Here is a 20,271-nt window from a genome sequence, read left to right as displayed (position 1 = left end):
CTATTCACAGGCACAACAGGTTTGGGGATCTGTGCTTGCCCAGAGAAGGAACATCTCACGGTGCGCATCCTCGGCAGAGCCTGTTCCCGAAAAGGCAAACGTCCGGCTCCTTGTCCCACACGGAAGGTGGCAGCCCGGAAAGCTCTTGCTGGTCTTCACCTTCCCCCTGCAGCCTATTCACAGGCACAACAGGTTTGGGGATCTCTGCTTGCCCAGAGAAGGAACATCTCACGGTGCGCATCCTCGGCAGAGCCTGTTCCCGAAAAGGCAAACGTCCGGCTCCTTGTCCCACACGGAAAGTGGCAGCCCGGAAAGCTCTTGTTGGTCTTCACCTTCCCCCTGCAGCCTATTCACAGGCACAACAGGTTTGGGGATCTGTGCTTGCCCAGAGAAGGAACATCTCACGGTGCGCATCCTCGGCAGAGCCTGTTCCCGAAAAGGCAAACGTCCGGCTCCTTGTCCCACACGGAAGGTGGCAGCCCGGAAAGCTGTTGCTGGTCTTCACCTTCCCCCTGCAGCCTATTCACAGGCACAACCGCACTGGGAATCTCTGATTTCCCAGAGACGCAATCCCTCACGGTGCGCATCCTCGGCAGAGCCTGTTCCCGAACAGGCAAACGTCCGGCTCCTTGTCCCACACGGAAGGTGGCAGCCCGGAAAGCTGTTGCTGGTCTTCACCTTCCCCCTGCAGCCTATTCACAGGCACAACAGTTTATGGGATCTGTGCTTGCCCAGAGAAGGAACATCTCACGGTGCGCACCCTCGGCAGAGCCTGTTCCCGAAAAGGCAAACGTCCGGCTCCTTGTCCCACACGGAAGGTGGCAGCCCGGAAAGCTGTTGCTGGTCTTCACCTTCCCCCTGCAGCCTATTCACAGGCACAACAGGTTTGGGGATCTCTGCTTGCCCAGAGAAGGAACATCTCACGGTGCGCATCCTCGGCAGAGCCTGTTCCCGAAAAGGCAAACGTCCGGCTCCTTGTCCCACACGGAAGGTGGCAGCCCTGAAAGCTGTTGCTGGTCTTCACCTTCCCCCTGCAGCCTATTCACAGGCACAACAGGTTTTGGGATCTCTGCTTTCCCAAAGACGCAAAACCCTCACGGTGCGCATCCTCGGCAGAGCCTGTTCCCGAACAGGCAAACGTCCGGCTCCTTGTCCCACACGGAAGGTGGCAGCCCTGAAAGCTCTTGCTGCTCTTCACCTTCCCCCTGCAGCCTATTCACAGGCACAACCACACTGGGAATCTCTGCTTTCCCAAAGACGCAATCTCTCACGGTGCGCATCCTCGGCAGAGCCTGTTCCCGAAAAGGCAAACGTCCGGCTCCTTGTCCCACACGGAAGGTGGCAGCCCTGAAAGCTCTTGCTGGTCTTCACCTTCCCCCTGCAGCCTATTCACAGGCACAACAGGTTTGGGGATCTGTGCTTGCCCAGAGAAGGAACATCTCACGGTGCGCATCCTCGGCAGAGCCTGTTCCCGAAAAGGCAAACCTCCGGCTCCTTGTCCCACACGGAAGGCGGCAGCCCTGAAAGCTGTTGCTGGTCTTCACCTTCCCCCTGCAGCCTATTCACAGGCACAACCGCACTGGGAATCTCTGCTTTCCCAAAGACGCAATCTCTCACGGTGCGCATCCTCGGCAGAGCCTGTTCCCGAAAAGGCAAACGTCCGGCTCCTTGTCCCACACGGAAGGTGGCAGCCCTGAAAGCTGTTGCTGGTCTTCACCTTCCCCCTGCAGCCTATTCACAGGCACAACAGGTTTTGGGATCTCTGCTTGCCCAGAGAAGGAACATCTCACGGTGCGCATCCTCGGCAGAGCCTGTTCCCGAAAAGGCAAACGTCCGGCTCCTTGTCCCACACGGAAGGTGGCAGCCCTGAAAGCTCTTGCTGGTCTTCACCTTCCCCTGCAGCCTATTCACAGGCACAACAGGTTTTGGGATCTGTGCTTGCCCAGAGAAGGAACATCTCACGGTGCGCATCCTCGGCAGAGCCTGTTCCCGAAGAGGCAAACGTCCGGCTCCTTGTCCCACACGGAAGGTGGCAGCCCTGAAAGCTGTTGCTGGTCTTCACCTTCCCCCTGCAGCCTATTCACAGGCACAACAGGTTTTGGGATCTGTGCTTGCCCAGAGAAGGAACATCTCACGGTGCGCATCCTCGGCAGAGCCTGTTCCCGAAAAGGCAAACGTCCGGCTCCTTGTCCCACACGGAAGGTGGCAGCCCTGAAAGCTCTTGCTGCTCTTCACCTTCCCCCTGCAGCCTATTCACAGGCACAACAGGTTTGGGGATCTGTGCTTTCCCAAAGACGCAATCTCTCACGGTGCGCATCCTCGGCAGAGCCTGTTCCCGAAAAGGCAAACGTCTGGCTCCTTGTCCCACACGGAAGGTGGCAGCCCGGAAAGCTCTTGCTGGTCTTCACCTTCCCCCTGCAGCCTATTCACAGGCACAACAGGTTTTGGGATCTGTGCTTGCCCAGAGAAGGAACAACTCACGGAGCGCACCCTCGGCAGAGCCTGTTCCCGAAAAGGCAAACGTCCGGCTCCTTGTCCCACACGGAAGGTGGCAGCCCTGAAAGCTGTTGCTGGTCTTCACCTTCCCCCTGCAGCCTATTCACAGGCACAACAGGTTTGGGGATCTGTGCTTGCCCAGAGAAGGAACATCTCACGGTGCGCATCCTCGGCAGAGCCTGTTCCCGAAAAGGCAAACGTCCGGCTCCTTGTCCCACACGGAAGGTGGCAGCCCGGAAAGCTCTTGCTGGTCTTCACCTTCCCCCTGCAGCCTATTCACAGGCACAACCGCACTGGGAATCTCTGCTTTCCCAAAGACGCAATCTCTCATGGTGCGCATCCTCGGCAGAGCCTGTTCCCGAAAAGGCAAACGTCCGGCTCCTTGTCCCACACGGAAGGTGGCAGCCCTGAAAGCTGTTGCTGGTCTTCACCTTCCCCCTGCAGCCTATTCACAGGCACAACAGGTTTGGGGATCTCTGCTTGCCCAGAGAAGGAACATCTCACGGTGCGCATCCTCGGCAGAGCCTGTTCCCGAAAAGGCAAATGTCCGGCTCCTTGTCCCACACGGAAGGTGGCAGCCCGGAAAGCTGTTGCTGGTCTTCACCTTCCCCCTGCAGCCTATTCACAGGCACAACCGCACTGGGAATCTCTGCTTTCCCAAAGACGCAGTCTCTCACGGTGCGCATCCTCGGCAGAGCCTGTTCCCGAAAAGGCAAACGTCCGGCTCCTTGTCCCACACGGAAGGTGGCAGCCCTGAAAGCTGGTGCTGGTCTTCACCTTCCCCCTGCAGCCTATTCACAGGCACAACAGGTTTGGGGATCTCTGCTTTCCGAAAGACGCAATCTCTCACGGTGCGCATCCTCGGCAGAGCCTGTTCCCGAAAAGGCAAACGTCCGGCTCCTTGTCCCACACGGAAGGTGGCAGCCCTGAAAGCTCTTGCTGGTCTTCACCTTCCCCCTGCAGCCTATTTACAGGCACAACCGCACTGGGAATCTCTGCTTTCCCAAAGACGCAATCTCTCATGGTGCGCATCCTCGGCAGAGCCTGTTCCCGAAAAGGCAAACGTCCGGCTCCTTGTCCCACACGGAAGGTGGCAGCCCTGAAAGCTGGTGCTGGTCTTCACCTTCCCCCTGCAGCCTATTCACAGGCACAACAGGTTTGGGGATCTCTGTTTCCGAAAGACGCAATCTCTCACGGTGCGCATCCTCGGCAGAGCCTCTTCCCGAAAAGGCAAACGTCCGGCTCCTTGTCCCACACGGAAGGTGGCAGCCCGGAAAGCTCTTGCTGGTCTTCACCTTCCCCCTGCAGCCTATTCACAGGCACAACAGGTTTTGGGATCTCTGCTTTCCCAAAGACGCAATCTCTCACGGTGCGCATCCTCGGCAGAGCCTGTTCCCGAAAAGGCAAACGTCCGGCTCCTTGTCCCACACGGAAGGTGGCAGCCCTGAAAGCTCTTGCTGGTCTTCACCTTCCCCCTGCAGCCTATTCACAGGCACAACAGGTTTTGGGATCTCTGCTTTCCCAAAGACGCAATCTCTCACGGTGCGCATCCTCGGCAGAGCCTGTTCCCGAAAAGGCAAACGTCCGGCTCCTTGTCCCACACGGAAGGTGGCAGCCCGGAAAGCTCTTGCTGGTCTTCACCTTCCCCCTGCAGCCTATTCACAGGCACAACAGGTTTTGAGATCTCTGCTTTCCGAAAGACGCAATCTCTCACGGTGCGCATCCTCGGCAGAGCGTGTTCCCAAAAAGGCAAACGTCCGGCTCCTTGTCCCACACGGAAGGTGGCAGCCCGGAAAGCTGTTGCTGGTCTTCACCTTCCCCCTGCAGCCTATTCACAGGCACAACAGGTTTGGGGATCTGTGCTTGCCCAGAGAAGGAACATCTCACGGTGCGCATCCTCGGCAGAGCCTGTTCCCGAAAAGGCAAACGTCCGGCTCCTTGTCCCACACGGAAGGTGGCAGCCCTGAAAGCTCTTGCTGGTCTTCACCTTCCCCCTGCAGCCTATTCACAGGCACAACAGGTTTTGGGATCTGTGCTTGCCCAGAGAAGGAACATCTCACGGTGCGCATCCTCGGCAGAGCCTGTTCCCGAAAAGTCAAACGTCATGCTCCTTGTCCCACACGGAAGGTGGCAGCCCTGAAAGCTGTTGCTGGTCTTCACCTTCCCCCTGCAGCCTATTCACAGGCACCACCGCACTGGGAATCTCTGCTTTCCCAAAGACGCAATCTCTCACGGTGCGCATCCTCGGCAGAGCCTGTTCCCGAAAAGGCAAACGTCTGGCTCCTTGTCCCACACGGAAGGTGGCAGCCCGGAAAGCTGTTGCTGGTCTTCACCTTCCCCCTGCAGCCTATTCACAGGCACAACAGGTTTGGGGATCTGTGCTTGCCCAGAGAAGGAACATCTCACGGTGCGCATCCTCGGCAGAGCCTGTTCCCGAAAAGGCAAACTTCCGGCTCCTTGTCCCACACGGAAGGTGGCAGCCCTGAAAGCTCTTGCTGGTCTTCACCTTCCCCCTGCAGCCTATTCACAGGCACAACAGGTTTGGGGATCTGTGCTTGCCCAGAGAAGGAACATCTCACGGTGCGCATCCTCGGCAGAGCCTGTTCCCGAAAAGGCAAACGTCCGGCTCCTTGTCCCACACGGAAGGTGGCAGCCCGGAAAGCTCTTGCTGGTCTTCACCTTCCCCCTGCAGCCTATTCACAGGCACAACCGCACTGGGAATCTCTGCTTTCCCAAAGACGCAATCTCTCACGGTGCGCATCCTCGGCAGAGCCTGTTCCCGAACAGGCAAACGTCCGGCTCCTTGTCCCACACGGAAGGTGGCAGCCCTGAAAGCTGTTGCTGGTCTTCACCTTCCCCCTGCAGCCTAGTCACAGGCACAACAGGTTTTGGGATCTGTGCTTGCCCAGAGAAGGAACATCTCACGGTGCGCATCCTCGGCAGAGCCTGTTCCCGAAAAGGCAAACTTCCGGCTCCTTGTCCCACACGGAAGGTGGCAGCCCGGAAAGCTCTTGCTGGTCTTCACCTTCCCCCTGCAGCCTATTCACAGGCACAACAGGTTTGGGGATCTGTGCTTGCCCAGAGATGGAACATCTCACGGTGCGCATCCTCGGCAGAGCCTGTTCCCGAAAAGGCAAATGTCCGGCTCCTTGTCCTACACGGAAGGTGGCAGCCCGGAAAGCTCTTGCTGGTCTTCACCTTCCCCCTGCAGCCTATTCACAGGCACAACCGCACTGGGAATCTCTGCTTTCCCAAAGACGCAATCTCTCATGGTGCGCATCCTCGGCAGAGCCTGTTCCCAAAAAGGCAAACGTCCGGCTCCTTGTCCCACACGGAAGGTGGCAGCCCTGAAAGCTGTTGCTGGTCTTCACCTTCCCCCTGCAGCCTATTCACAGGCACAACAGGTTTTGAGATCTCTGCTTTCCGAAAGACGCAATCTCTCACGGTGCGCATCCTCGGCAGAGCCTGTTCCCGAAAAGGCAAACGTCCGGCTCCTTGTCCCACACGGAAGGTGGCAGCCCTGAAAGCTGTTGCTGGTCTTCACCTTCCCCCTGCAGCCTATTTACAGGCACAACCGCACTGGGAATCTCTGCTTTCCCAAAGACGCAATGTCTCACGGTGCGCATCCTCGGCAGAGCCTGTTCCCGAAAAGGCAAACGTCCGGCTCCTTGTCCCACACGGAAGGTGGCAGCCCGGAAAGCTCTTGCTGGTCTTCACCTTCCCCCTGCAGCCTATTCACAGGCACAACAGGTTTTGGGATCTGTGCTTGCCCAGAGAAGGAACATCTCACGGTGCGCATCCTCGGCAGAGCCTGTTCCCGAAAATGCAAACGTCCGGCTCCTTGTCCCACACGGAAGGTGGCAGCCCGGAAAGCTCTTGCTGGTCTTCACCTTCCCCCTGCAGCCTATTCACAGGCACAACAGGTTTTGGGATCTCTGCTTGCCCAGAGAAGGAACATCTCACGGTGCGCATCCTCGGCAGAGCCTGTTCCCGAAAAGGCAAACGTCCGGCTCCTTGTCCCACACGGAAGGTGGCAGCCCTGAAAGCTGGTGCTGGTCTTCACCTTCCCCCTGCAGCCTATTCACAGGCACAACAGGTTTTGGGATCTCTGCTTTCCGAAAGACGCAATCTCTCACGGTTCGCATCCTCGGCAGAGCCTGTTCCCGAAAAGGCAAACGTCCGGCTCCTTGTCCCACACGGAAGGTGGCAGCCCAGAAAGCTCTTGCTGGTCTTCACCTTCCCCCTGCAGCCTATTCACAGGCACAACAGGTTTTGGGATCTCTGCTTGCCCAAAGACCCAATCTCTCACGGTGCGCATCCTCGGCAGAGCCTGTTCCCGAAAAGGCAAACGTCCGGCTCCTTGTCCCACACGGAAGGTGGCAGCCCTGAAAGCTCTTGCTGGTCTTCACCTTCCCCTGCAGCCTATTCACAGGCACAACAGGTTTTGGGATCTGTGCTTGCCCAGAGAAGGAACATCTCACGGTGCGCATCCTCGGCAGAGCCTGTTCCCGAAGAGGCAAACGTCCGGCTCCTTGTCCCACACGGAAGGTGGCAGCCCTGAAAGCTGTTGCTGGTCTTCACCTTCCCCCTGCAGCCTATTCACAGGCACAACAGGTTTTGGGATCTGTGCTTGCCCAGAGAAGGAACATCTCACGGTGCGCATCCTCGGCAGAGCCTGTTCCCGAAAAGGCAAACGTCCGGCTCCTTGTCCCACACGGAAGGTGGCAGCCCTGAAAGCTCTTGCTGGTCTTCACCTTCCCCCTGCAGCCTATTCACAGGCACAACAGGTTTGGGGATCTGTGCTTTCCCAAAGACGCAATCTCTCACGGTGCGCATCCTCGGCAGAGCCTGTTCCCGAAAAGGCAAACGTCCGGCTCCTTGTCCCACACGGAAGGTGGCAGCCCGGAAAGCTGTTGCTGGTCTTCACCTTCCCCCTGCAGCCTATTCACAGGCACAACAGGTTTTGGGATGTGTGCTTGCCCAGAGAAGGAACATCTCACGGAGCGCACCCTCGGCAGAGCCTGTTCCCGAAAAGGCAAACGTCCGGCTCCTTGTCCCACACGGAAGGTGGCAGCCCTGAAAGCTGTTGCTGGTCTTCACCTTCCCCCTGCAGCCTATTCACAGGCACAACAGGTTTTGGGATCTGTGCTTGCCCAGAGAAGGAACATCTCACGGTGCGCATCCTCGGCAGAGTCTGTTCCCGAAAAGGCAAACGTCCGGCTCCTTGTCCCACACGGAAGGTGGCAGCACTGAAAGCTCTTGCTGGTCTTCACCTTCCCCCTGCAGCCTATTCACAGGCACAACCGCACTGGGAATCTCTGCTTTCCCAAAGACGCAATCTCTCATGGTGCGCATCCTCGGCAGAGCCTGTTCCCGAAAAGGCAAACGTCCGGCTCCTTGTCCCACACGGAAGGTGGCAGCCCTGAAAGCTCTTGCTGGTCTTCACCTTCCCCCTGCAGCCTATTCACAGGCACAACAGGTTTGGGGATCTCTGCTTGCCCAGAGAAGGAACATCTCACGGTGCGCATCCTCGGCAGAGCCTGTTCCCGAAAAGGCAAACGTCCGGCTCCTTGTCCCACACGGAAGGTGGCAGCCCGGAAAGCTCTTGCTGGTCTTCACCTTCCCCCTGCAGCCTATTCACAGGCACAACAGGTTTTGAGATCTCTGCTTTCCGAAACACGCAATCTCTCACGGTGCGCATCCTCGGCAGAGCGTGTTCCCAAAAAGGCAAACGTCCGGCTCCTTGTCCCACACGGAAGGTGGCAGCCCGGAAAGCTGTTGCTGGTCTTCACCTTCCCCCTGCAGCCTATTCACAGGCACAACAGGTTTGGGGATCTGTGCTTGCCCAGAGAAGGAACATCTCACGGTGCGCATACTCGGCAGAGCCTGTTCCCGAAAAGGCAAACGTCCGGCTCCTTGTCCCACACGGAAGGTGGCAGCCCTGAAAGCTGTTGCTGGTCTTCACCTTCCCCCTGCAGCCTATTCACAGGCACAACAGGTTTGGGGATCTGTGCTTGCCCAGAGAAGGAACATCTCACGGTGCGCATCCTCGGCAGAGCCTGTTCCCGAAAAGGCAAACGTCATGCTCCTTGTCCCACACGGAAGGTGGCAGCCCTGAAAGCTGTTGCTGGTCTTCACCTTCCCCCTGCAGCCTATTCACAGGCACCACCGCACTGGGAATCTCTGGTTTCCCAAAGACGCAATCTCTCACGGTGCGCATCCTCGGCAGAGCCTGTTCCCGAAAAGGCAAACGTCCGGCTCCTTGTCCCACACGGAAGGTGGCAGCCCGGAAAGCTGTTGCTGGTCTTCACCTTCCCCCTGCAGCCTATTCACAGGCACAACAGGTTTGGGGATCTGTGCTTGCCCAGAGAAGGAACATCTCACGGTGCGCATCCTCGGCAGAGCCTGTTCCCGAAAAGGCAAACGTCCGGCTCCTTGTCCCACACGGAAGGTGGCAGCACTGAAAGCTCTTGCTGGTCTTCACCTTCCCCCTGCAGCCTATTCACAGGCACAACAGGTTTGGGGATCTGTGCTTGCCCAGAGAAGGAACATCTCACGGTGCGCATCCTCGGCAGAGCCTGTTCCCGAACAGGCAAACGTCCGGCTCCTTGTCCCACACGGAAGGTGGCAGTCCGGAAAGCTGTTGCTGGTCTTCACCTTCCCCCTGCAGCCTATTCACAGGCACAACAGGTTTGGGGATCTGTGCTTGCCCAGAGAAGGAACATCTCACGGTGCGCATCCTCGGCAGAGCCTGTTCCCGAAAAGGCAAACTTCCGGCTCCTTGTCCCACACGGAAGGTGGCAGCCCGGAAAGCTGTTGCTGGTCTTCACCTTCCCCCTGCAGCCTATTCACAGGCACAACAGGTTTGGGGATCTGTGCTTCCCCAGAGATGGAACATCTCACGGTGCGCATCCTCGGCAGAGCCTGTTCCCGAAAAGGCAAATGTCCGGCTCCTTGTCCTACACGGAAGGTGGCAGCCCGGAAAGCTCTTGCTGGTCTTCACCTTCCCCCTGCAGCCTATTCACAGGCACAACCGCACTGGGAATCTCTGCTTTCCCAAAGACGCAATCTCTCATGGTGCGCATCCTCGGCAGAGCCTGTTCCCAAAAAGGCAAACGTCCGGCTCCTTGTCCCACACGGAAGGTGGCAGCCCTGAAAGCTGTTGCTGGTCTTCACCTTCCCCCTGCAGCCTATTCACAGGCACAACAGGTTTTGAGATCTCTGCTTTCCGAAAGACGCAATCTCTCACGGTGCGCATCCTCGGCAGAGCCTGTTCCCGAAAAGGCAAACGTCCGGCTCCTTGTCCCACACGGAAGGTGGCAGCCCTGAAAGCTGTTGCTGGTCTTCACCTTCCCCCTGCAGCCTATTTACAGGCACAACCGCACTGGGAATCTCTGCTTTCCCAAAGACGCAATCCCTCATGGTGCGCATCCTCGGCAGAGCCTGTTCCCGAAAAGGCAAACGTCCGGCTCCTTGTCCCACACGGAAGGTGGCAGCCCGGAAAGCTCTTGCTGGTCTTCACCTTCCCCCTGCAGCCTATTCACAGGCACAACAGGTTTTGGGATCTCTGCTTGCCCAGAGAAGGAACATCTCACGGTGCGCATCCTCGGCAGAGCCTGTTCCCGAAAAGGCAAACGTCCGGCTCCTTGTCCCACACGGAAGGTGGCAGCCCGGAAAGCTCTTGCTGGTCTTCACCTTCCCCCTGCAGCCTATTCACAGGCACAACAGGTTTTGGGATCTGTGCTTGCCCAGAGAAGGAACATCTCACGGTGCGCATCCTCGGCAGAGCCTGTTCCCGAAAAGGCAAACGTCCGGCTCCTTGTCCCACACGGAAGGTGGCAGCCCTGAAAGCTGGTGCTGGTCTTCACCTTCCCCCTGCAGCCTATTCACAGGCACAACAGGTTTTGGGATCTCTGCTTTCCGAAAGACGCAATCTCTCACGGTGCGCATCCTCGGCAGAGCCTCTTCCCGAAAAGGCAAACGTCCGGCTCCTTGTCCCACACGGAAGGTGGCAGCCCGGAAAGCTCTTGCTGGTCTTCACCTTCCCCCTGCAGCCTATTCACAGGCACAACAGGTTTTGGGATCTCTGCTTGCCTAAAGACCCAATCTCTCACGGTGCGCACCCTCGGCAGAGCCTGTTCCCGAAAAGGCAAACGTCCGGCTCCTTGTCCCACACGGAAGGTGGCAGCCCTGAAAGCTGTTGCTGGTCTTCACCTTCCCCCTGCAGCCTATTCACAGGCACAACAGGTTTTGGGATCTCTGCTTTCCCAAAGACGCAATCTCTCACGGTGCGCATCCTCGGCAGAGCCTGTTCCCGAAAAGGCAAACGTCCGGCTCCTTGTCCCACACGGAAGGTGGCAGCCATGAAAGCTGGTGCTGGTCTTCACCTTCCCCCTGCAGCCTATTCACAGGCACAACCGCACTGGGAATCTCTGCTTTCCCAAAGACGCAATCCCTCATGGTGCGCATCCTCGGCAGAGCCTGTTCCCGAAAAGGCAAACGTCCGGCTCCTTGTCCCACACGGAAGGTGGCAGCCCGGAAAGCTGTTGCTGGTCTTCACCTTCCCCCTGCAGCCTATTCACAGGCACAACAGGTTTGGGGATCTGTGCTTGCCCAGAGAAGGAACATCTCACGGTGCGCATCCTCGGCAGAGCCTGTTCCAGAACAGGCAAACGTCCGGCTCCTTGTCCCACACGGAAGGTGGCAGCCCGGAAAGCTCTTGCTGGTCTTCACCTTCCCCCTGCAGCCTAGTCACAGGCACAACAGGTTTTGGCATCTGTGCTTGCCCAGAGAAGGAACATCTCACGGTGCGCATCCTCGGCAGAGCCTGTTCCCGAAAAGGCAAACGTCCGGCTCCTTGTCCCACACGGAAGGTGGCAGCCCTGAAAGCTGTTGCTGGTCTTCACCTTCCCCCTGCAGCCTATTCACAGGCACAACAGGTTTTGGGATCTGTGCTTGCCCAGAGAAGGAACATCTCATGGTGCGCATCCTTGGCAGAGCCTGTTCCCGAAAAGGCAAACGTCCGGCTCCTTGTCCCACACGGAAGGTGGCAGCCCGGAAAGCTCTTGCTGGTCTTCACCTTCCCCCTGCAGCCTATTCACAGGCACAACCGCACTGGGAATCTCTGCTTTCCCAAAGACGCAATGTCTCACGGTGCGCATCCTCGGCAGAGCCTGTTCCCGAAAAGGCAAACGTCGGGCTCCTTGTCCCACACGGAAGGTGGCAGCCCTGAAAGCTGTTGCTGGTCTTCACCTTCCCCCTGCAGCCTATTCACAGGCTAAACCGCACTGGGAATCTCTGCTTTCCCAAAGACGCAATCTCTCACGGTGCGCATCCTCGGCAGAGCCTGTTCCCGAAAAGGCAAACGTCCGGCTCCTTGTCCCACACGGAAGGTGGCAGCCCTGAAAGCTCTTGCTGGTCTTCACCTTCCCCCTGCAGCCTATTCACAGGCACAACAGGTTTTGGGATCTCAGCTTTCCCAAAGACGCAATCTCTCACGGTGCGCATCCTCGGCAGAGCCTGTTCCCGAACAGGCAAACGTCCGGCTCCTTGTCCCACACGGAAGGTGGCAGCCCTGAAAGCTCTTGCTGGTCTTCACCTTCCCCCTGCAGCCTATTCACAGGCACAACAGGTTTGGGGATCTGTGCTTGCCCAGAGAAGGAACATCTCACGGTGCGCATCCTCGGCAGAGCCTGTTCCCGAAAAGGCAAACGTCCAGCTCCTTGTCCCACACGGAAGGTGTCAGCCCGGAAAGCTGTTGCTGGTCTTCACCTTCCCCCTGCAGCCTATTCACAGGCACAACAGGTTTGGGGATCTGTGCTTGCCCAGAGAAGGAACATCTCACGGTGCGCATCCTCGGCAGAGCCTGTTCCCGAAAAGGCAAACGTCCGGCTCCTTGTCCCACACGGAAGGTGGCAGCCCTGAAAGCTGTTGCTGGTCTTCACCTTCCCCCTGCAGCCTATTCACAGGCACAACAGCACTGGGAATCTCTGCTTTCCCAAAGACGCAATCTCTCATGGTGCGCATCCTCGGCAGAGCCTGTTCCCGAACAGGCAAAAGTCCGGCTCCTTGTCCCACACGGAAGGTGGCAGCCCGGAAAGCTGTTGCTGGTCTTCACCTTCCCCCTGCAGCCTATTCACAGGCACAACAGGTTTTGGGATCTGTGCTTGCCCAGAGAAGGAACATCTCACAGTGCGCATCCTCGGCAGAGCCTGTTCCCGAAAAGGCAAACGTCCGGCTCCTTGTCCCACACGGAAGGTGGCAGCCCTGAAAGCTCTTGCTGGTCTTCACCTTCCCCCTGCAGCCTATTCACAGGCACAACAGGTTTGGGGATCTGTGCTTGCCCAGAGAAGGAACATCTCACGGTATGCATCCTCGGCAGAGCCTGTTCCCGAAAAGGCAAACGTCCGGCTCCTTGTCCCACACGGAAGGTGGCAGCCCTGAAAGCTCTTGCTGGTCTTCACCTTCCCCCTGCAGCCTATTCACAGGCACAACTGCACTGGGAATCTCTGCTTTCCCAAAGACGCAATCTCTCACGGTGCGCATCCTCGGCAGAGCCTGTTCCCGAAAAGGCAAACGTCCGGCTCCTTGTCCCACACGGAATGTGGCAGCCCTGAAAGCTGTTGCTGGTCTTCACCTTCCCCCTGCAGCCTATTCACAGGCACAACAGGTTTGGGGATCTGTGCTCGCCCAGAGAAGGAACATCTCACGGTGCGCATCCTCGGCAGAGCCTGTTCCCGAAAAGGCAAACGTCCGGCTCCTTGTCCCACACGGAAGGTGGCAGCCCGGAAAGCTGGTGCTGGTCTTCACCTTCCCCCTGCAGCCTATTCACAGGCACAATCGCACTGGGAATCTCTGCTTTCCCAAAGACGCAATCTCTCACGGTGCGCATCCTCGGCAGAGCCTGTTCCCGAAAAGGCAAACGTCCGGCTCCTTGTCCCACACGGAAGGTGGCAGCCCTGAAAGCTGTTGCTGGTCTTCACCTTCCCCCTGCAGCCTATTCACAGGCACAACCGCACTGGGAATCTCTGCTTTCCCAAAGACGCAATCTCTCACGGTGCGCATCCTCGGCAGAGCCTGTTCCCGAAAAGGCAAACGTCCGGCTCCTTGTCCCACACGGAAGGTGGCAGCCCTGAAAGCTCTTGCTGGTCTTCACCTTCCCCCTGCAGCCTATTCACAGGCACAACAGGTTTTGGGATCTCAGCTTTCCCAAAGACGCAATCTCTCACGGTGCGCATCCTCGGCAGAGCCTGTTCCCGAAAAGGCAAACGTCCGGCTCCTTGTCCCACACGGAAGGTGGCAGCCCTGAAAGCTGTTGCTGGTCTTCACCTTCCCCCTGCAGTCTATTCACAGGCACAACAGGTTTTGGGATCTGTGCTTGCCCAGAGAAGGAACATCTCACGGTGCGCATCCTCGGCAGAGCCTGTTCCCGAAAAGGCAAACGTCCGGCTCCTTGTCCCACACGGAAGGTGGCAGCCCGGAAAGCTGTTGCTGGTCTTCACCTTCCCCCTGCAGCCTATTCACAGGCACAACAGGTTTGGGGATCTGTGCTTGCCCAGAGAAGGAACATCTCACGGTGCGCACCCACGGCAGAGCCTGTTCCCGAAAAGGCAAACGTCCGGCTCCTTGTCCCACACGGAAGGTGGCAGCCCTGAAAGCTGTTGCTGGTCTTCACCTTCCCCCTGCAGCCTATTCACAGGCACCACCGCACTGGGAATCTCTGCTTTCCCAAAGACGGAATCTCTCATGGTGCGCATCCTCGTCAGAGCCTGTTCCCGAACAGGCAAACGTCCGGCTCCTTGTCCCACACGGAAGGTTGCAGCCCGGAAACCTGTTGCTGGTCTTCACCTTCCCCCTGCAGCCTATTCACAGGCACAACAGGTTTTGGGATCTGTGCTTGCCCAGAGAAGGAACATCTCACGGTGCGCATCCTTGGCAGAGCCTGTTCCCGAAAAGGCAAACGTCCGGCTCCTTGTCCCACACGGAAGGTGGCAGCCCTGAAAGCTCTTGCTGGTCTTCACCTTCCCCCTGCAGCCTATTCACAGGCACAACAGGTTTGGGGATCAGTGCTTGCCCAGAGATGGAACATCTCACGGTGCGCATCCTCGGCAGAGCCTGTTCCCGAAAAGGCAAACGTCCGGCTCCTTGTCCCACACGGAAGGTGGCAGCCCTGAAAGCTGTTGCTGGTCTTCACCTTCCCCCTGCAGCCTATTCACAGGCACAACCGCACTGGGAATCTCTGCTTTCCCAAAGACGCAATCTCTCATGGTGCGCATCCTCGGCAGAGCCTGTTCCCGAAAAGGCAAACGTCCGGCTCCTTGTCCCACACGGAAGGTGGCAGCCCGGAAAGCTCTTGCTGGTCTTCACCTTCCCCCTGCAGCCTATTCACAGGCACAACAGGTTTTGGGATCTCAGCTTTCCCAAAGACGCAATCTCTCACGGTGCGCATCCTCGGCAGAGCCTGTTCCCGAAAAGGCAAACGTCCGGCTCCTTGTCCCACACGGAAGGTGGCAGCCCTGAAAGCTCTTGCTGGTCTTCACCTTCCCCCTGCAGCCTATTCACAGGCACAACAGGTTTGGGGATCTGTGCTTGCCCAGAGAAGGAACATCTCACGGTGCGCATCCTCAGCAGAGCCTTTTCCCGAAAAGGCAAACGTCCGGCTCCTTGTCCCACACGGAAGGTGGCAGCCCTGAAAGCTGTTGCTGGTCTTCACCTTCCCCCTGCAGCCTATTCACAGGCACCACCGCACTGGGAATCTCTGCTTTCCCAAAGACGCAATCTCTCATGGTGCGCATCCTCGGCAGAGCCTGTTCCCGAACAGGCAAACGTCCGGCTCCTTGTCCCACACGGAAGGTGGCAGCCCGGAAAGCTGTTGCTGGTCTTCACCTTCCCCCTGCAGCCTATTCACAGGCACAACAGGTTTTGGGATCTGTGCTTGCCCAGAGAAGGAACATCTCACGGTGCGCATCCTTGGCAGAGCCTGTTCCCGAAAAGGCAAACGTCCGGCTCCTTGTCCCACACGGAAGGTGGCAGCCCTGAAAGCTGTTGCTGGTCTTCACCTTCCCCCTGCAGCCTATTCACAGGCACAACAGGTTTGGGGATCAGTGCTTGCCCAGAGATGGAACATCTCACGGTGCGCATCCTCGGCAGAGCCTGTTCCCGAAAAGGCAAACGTCCGGCTCCTTGTCCCACACGGAAGGTGGCAGCCCTGAAAGCTGTTGCTGGTCTTCACCTTCCCCCTGCAGCCTATTCACAGGCACAACCGCACTGGGAATCTCTGCTTTCCCAAAGACGCAATCTCTCATGGTGCGCATCCTCGGCAGAGCCTGTTCCCGAAAAGGCAAACGTCGGGCTCCTTGTCCCACACGGAAGGTGGCAGCCCGGAAAGCTGTTGCTGGTCTTCACCTTCCCCCTGCAGCCTATTCACAGGCACAACCGCACTGGGAATCTCTGCTTTCCCAAAGACGCAATCTCTCACGGTGCGCATCCTCGGCAGAGCCTGTTCCCGAAAAGGCAAACGTCCGGCTCCTTGTCCCACACGGAAGGTGGCAGCCCTGAAAGCTCTTGCTGGTCTTCACCTTCCCCCTGCAGCCTATTCACAGGCACAAGAGGTTTTGGGATCTGTGCTTGCCCAGAGAAGGAACATCTCACGGTGCGCATCCTCGGCAGAGCCTGTTCCCGAAAAGGCAAACGTCATGCTCCTTGTCCCACACGGAAGGTGGCAGCCCTGAAAGCTGTTGCTGGTCTTCACCTTCCCCCTGCAGCCTATTCACAGGCACAACAGGTTTGGGGATCTGTGCTTGCCCAGAGAAGGAACATCTCACGGTGCGCATCCTCGGCAGAGCCTGTTCCCGAAAAGGCAAACGTCCGGCTCCTTGTCCCACACGGAAGGTGGCAGCCCTGAAAGCTGTTGCTGGTCTTCACCTTCCCCCTGCAGCCTATTCACAGGCACAACTGCACTGGGAATCTCTGCTTTCCCAAAGACGCAACCTCTCATGGTGCGCATCCTCGGCAGAGCCTGTTCCCGAACAGGCAAACGTCCGGCTCCTTGTCCCACACGGAAGGTGGCAGCCCTGAAAGCTCTTGCTGGTCTTCACCTTCCCCCTGCAGCCTATTCACAGGCACAACCGCACTGGGAATCTCTGCTTTCCCAAAGACGCAATCTCTCACGGTGCGCATCCTCGGCAGAGCCTGTTCCCGAAAAGGCAAACGTCCGGCTCCTTGTCCCACACGGAAGGTGGCAGCCCTGAAAGCTCTTGCTGGTCTTCACCTTCCCCCTGCAGCCTATTCACAGGCACAACAGGTTTTGGGATCTGTGCTTGCCCAGAGATGGAACATCTCACGGTGCGCATCCTCGGCAGAGCCTGTTCCCGAAAAGGCAAACGTCCGGCTCCTTGTCCCACACGGAAGGTGGCAGCCCTGAAAGCTGTTGCTGGTCTTCACCTTCCCCCTGCAGCCTATTCACAGGCACAACTGCACTGGGAATCTCTGCTTTCCCAAAGACGCAACCTCTCATGGTGCGCATCCTCGGCAGAGCCTGTTCCCGAACAGGCAAACGTCCGGCTCCTTGTCCCACACGGAAGGTGGCAGCCCTGAAAGCTCTTGCTGGTCTTCACCTTCCCCCTGCAGCCTATTCACAGGCACAACAGGTTTGGGGATCTGTGCTTGCCCAGAGAAGGAACATCTCACGGTGCGCATCCTCGGCAGAGCCTGTTCCCGAAAAGGCAAACGTCCGGCTCCTTGTCCCACACGGAAGGTGGCAGCCCGGAAAGCTCTTGCTGGTCTTCACCTTCCCCCTGCAGCCTATTCACAGGCACAACAGGTTTGGGGATCTGTGCTTGCCCAGAGAAGGAACATCTCACGGTGCGCATCCTCGGCAGAGCCTGTTCCCGAAAAGGCAAACGTCCGGCTCCTTGTCCCACACGGAAGGTGGCAGCCCTGAAAGCTCTTGCTGGTCTTCACCTTCCCCCTGCAGCCTATTCACAGGCACAACACGTTTGGGGATCTGTGCTTGCCCAGAGAAGGAACATCTCACGGTGCGCATCCTCGGCAGAGCCTGTTCCCGAAAAGGCAAACGTCCGGCTCCTTGTCCCACACGGAAGGTGGCAGCCCTGAAAGCTCTTGCTGGTCTTCACCTTCCCCCTGCAGCCTATTCACAGGCACAACAGGTTTGGGGATCTGTGCTTGCCCAGAGAAGGAACATCTCACGGTGCGCATCCTCGGCAGAGCCTGTTCCCGAAAAGGCAAACGTCGGGCTCCTTGTCCCACACGGAAGGTGGCAGCCCGGAAAGCTGTTGCTGGTCTTCACCTTCCCCCTGCAGCCTATTCACAGGCACAACCGCACTGGGAATCTCTGCTTTCCCAAAGACGCAATCTCTCACGGTGCGCATCCTCGGCAGAGCCTGTTCCCAAAAAGGCAAACGTCCGTCTCCTTGTCCCACACGGAAGGTGGCAGCCCGGAAAGCTCTTGCTGGTCTTCACCTTCCCCCTGCAGCCTATTCACAGGCACAACCGCACTGGGAATCTCTGCTTTCCCAAAGACGCAATCTCTCACGGTGCGCATCCTCGGCAGAGCCTGTTCCCGAAAAGGCAAACGTCCGGCTCCTTGTCCCACACGGAAGGTGGCAGCCCTGAAAGCTGTTGCTGGTCTTCACCTTCCCCCTGCAGCCTATTCACAGGCACAACACGTTTGGGGATCTGTGCTTGCCCAGAGAAGGAACATCTCACGGTGCGCATCCTCGGCAGAGCCTGTTCCCGAAAAGGCAAACGTCCGGCTCCTTGTCCCACACGGAAGGTGGCAGCCCTGAAAGCTCTTGCTGGTCTTCACCTTCCCCCTGCAGCCTATTCACAGGCACAACCGCACTGGGAATCTCTGCTTTCCCAAAGACGCAATGTCTCACGGTGCGCATCCTCGGCAGAGCCTGTTCCCGAAAAGGCAAACGTCCGGCTCCTTGTCCCACACGGAAGGTGGCAGCCCGGAAAGCTCTTGCTGGTCTTCACCTTCCCCCTGCAGCCTATTCACAGGCACAACAGGTTTGGGGATCTGTGCTTGCCCAGAGAAGGAACATCTCACGGTGCGCATCCTCGGCAGAGCCTGTTCCCGAAAAGGCAAACGTCATACTCCTTGTCCCACACGGAAGGTGGCAGCCCTGAAAGCTGTTGCTGGTCTTCACCTTCCCCCTGCAGCCTATTCACAGGCACAACAGGTTTGGGGATCTGTGCTTGCCCAGAGAAGGAACATCTCACGGTGCGCATCCTCGGCAGAGCCTGTTCCCGAAAAGGCAAACGTCCGGCTCCTTGTCCCACACGGAAGGTGGCAGCCCGGAAAGCTCTTGCTGGTCTTCACCTTCCCCCTGCAGCCTATTCACAGGCACAATCGCACTGGGAATCTCTGCTTTCCCAAAGACGCAATCTCTCACGGTGCGCATCCTCGGCAGAGCCTGTTCCCGAACAGGCAAACGTCCGGCTCCTTGTCCCACACGGAAGGTGGCAGCCCTGAAAGCTCTTGCTGGTCTTCACCTTCCCCCTGCAGCCTATTCACAGGCACAACAGGTTTGGGGATCTGTGCTTGCCCAGAGAAGGAACATCTCACGGTGCGCATCCTCGGCAGAGCCTGTTCCCGAAAAGGCAAACGTCGGGCTCCTTGTCCCACACGGAAGGTGGCAGCCCAGAAAGCTGTTGCTGGTCTTCACCTTCCCCATGCAGCCTATTCACAGGCGCAACAGGTTTTGGGATCTGTGCTTGCCCAGAGAAGGAACATCTCACGGTGCGCATCCTCGGCAGAGCCTGTTCCCGAAAAGGCAAACGTCCGGCTCCTTGTCCCACACGGAAGGTGGCAGCCCGGAAAGCTGTTGCTGGTCTTCACCTTCCCCCTGCAGCCTATTCACAGGCACAACAGGTTTGGGGATCTGTGCTTGCCCAGAGAAGGAACATCTCACGGTGCGCATCCTCGGCAGAGCCTGTTCCCAAAAAGGCAAATGTCCGGCTCCTTGTCCCACATGGAAGGTGGCAGCCCGGAAAGCTCTTGCTGGTCTTCACCTTCCCCCTGCAGCCTATTCACAGGCACAAAGGTTTTAGGATCTCTGCTTTCCCAAAGACGCAATCTCTCATGGTGCGCATCCTCGGCAGAGCCTGTTCCCGAAAAGGCAAACGTCCGGCTCCTTGTCCCACACGGAAGGTGGCAGCCCGGAAAGATGTTGCTGGTCTTCACCTTCCCCCTGCAGCCTATTCACAGGCACAACAGGTTTTGGGATCTCTGCTTTCCCAAAGACGCAATCTCTCACGGTGCGCATCCTCGGCAGAGCCTGTTCCCGAAAAGGCAAACGTCCGGCTCCTTGTCCCACACGGAAGGTGGGAGCCATGAAAGCTGGTGCTGGTCTTCACCTTCCCCCTGCAGCCTATTCACAGGCACAACCGCACTGGGAATCTCTGCTTTCCCAAAGACGCAATCCCTCATGGTGCGCATCCTCGGCAGAGCCTGTTCCCGAAAAGGCAAACGTCCGGCTCCTTGTCCCACACGGAAGGTGGCAGCCCGGAAAGCTGTTGCTGGTCTTCACCTTCCCCCTGCAGCCTATTCACAGGCACAACAGGTTTTGGGATCTCTGCTTGCCCAGAGAAGGAACATCTCACGGTGCGCATCCTCGGCAGAGCCTGTTCCCGAAAAGGCAAACGTCCGGCTCCTTGTCCCACACGGAAGGTGGCAGCCCGGAAAGCTCTTGCTGGTCTTCACCTTCCCCCTGCAGCCTATTCACAGGCACAACAGGTTTGGGGATCTGT

The sequence above is a fragment of the Haliaeetus albicilla genome, chromosome 22 (genome assembly GCF_947461875.1).
Source record: "Haliaeetus albicilla chromosome 22, bHalAlb1.1, whole genome shotgun sequence".
In the NCBI taxonomy this organism is placed as follows: Eukaryota; Metazoa; Chordata; class Aves; order Accipitriformes; family Accipitridae; genus Haliaeetus; species Haliaeetus albicilla.
The sequence above is the reverse complement of the archived record's forward strand: the minus strand, read 5'-3'. Positions refer to the sequence as shown.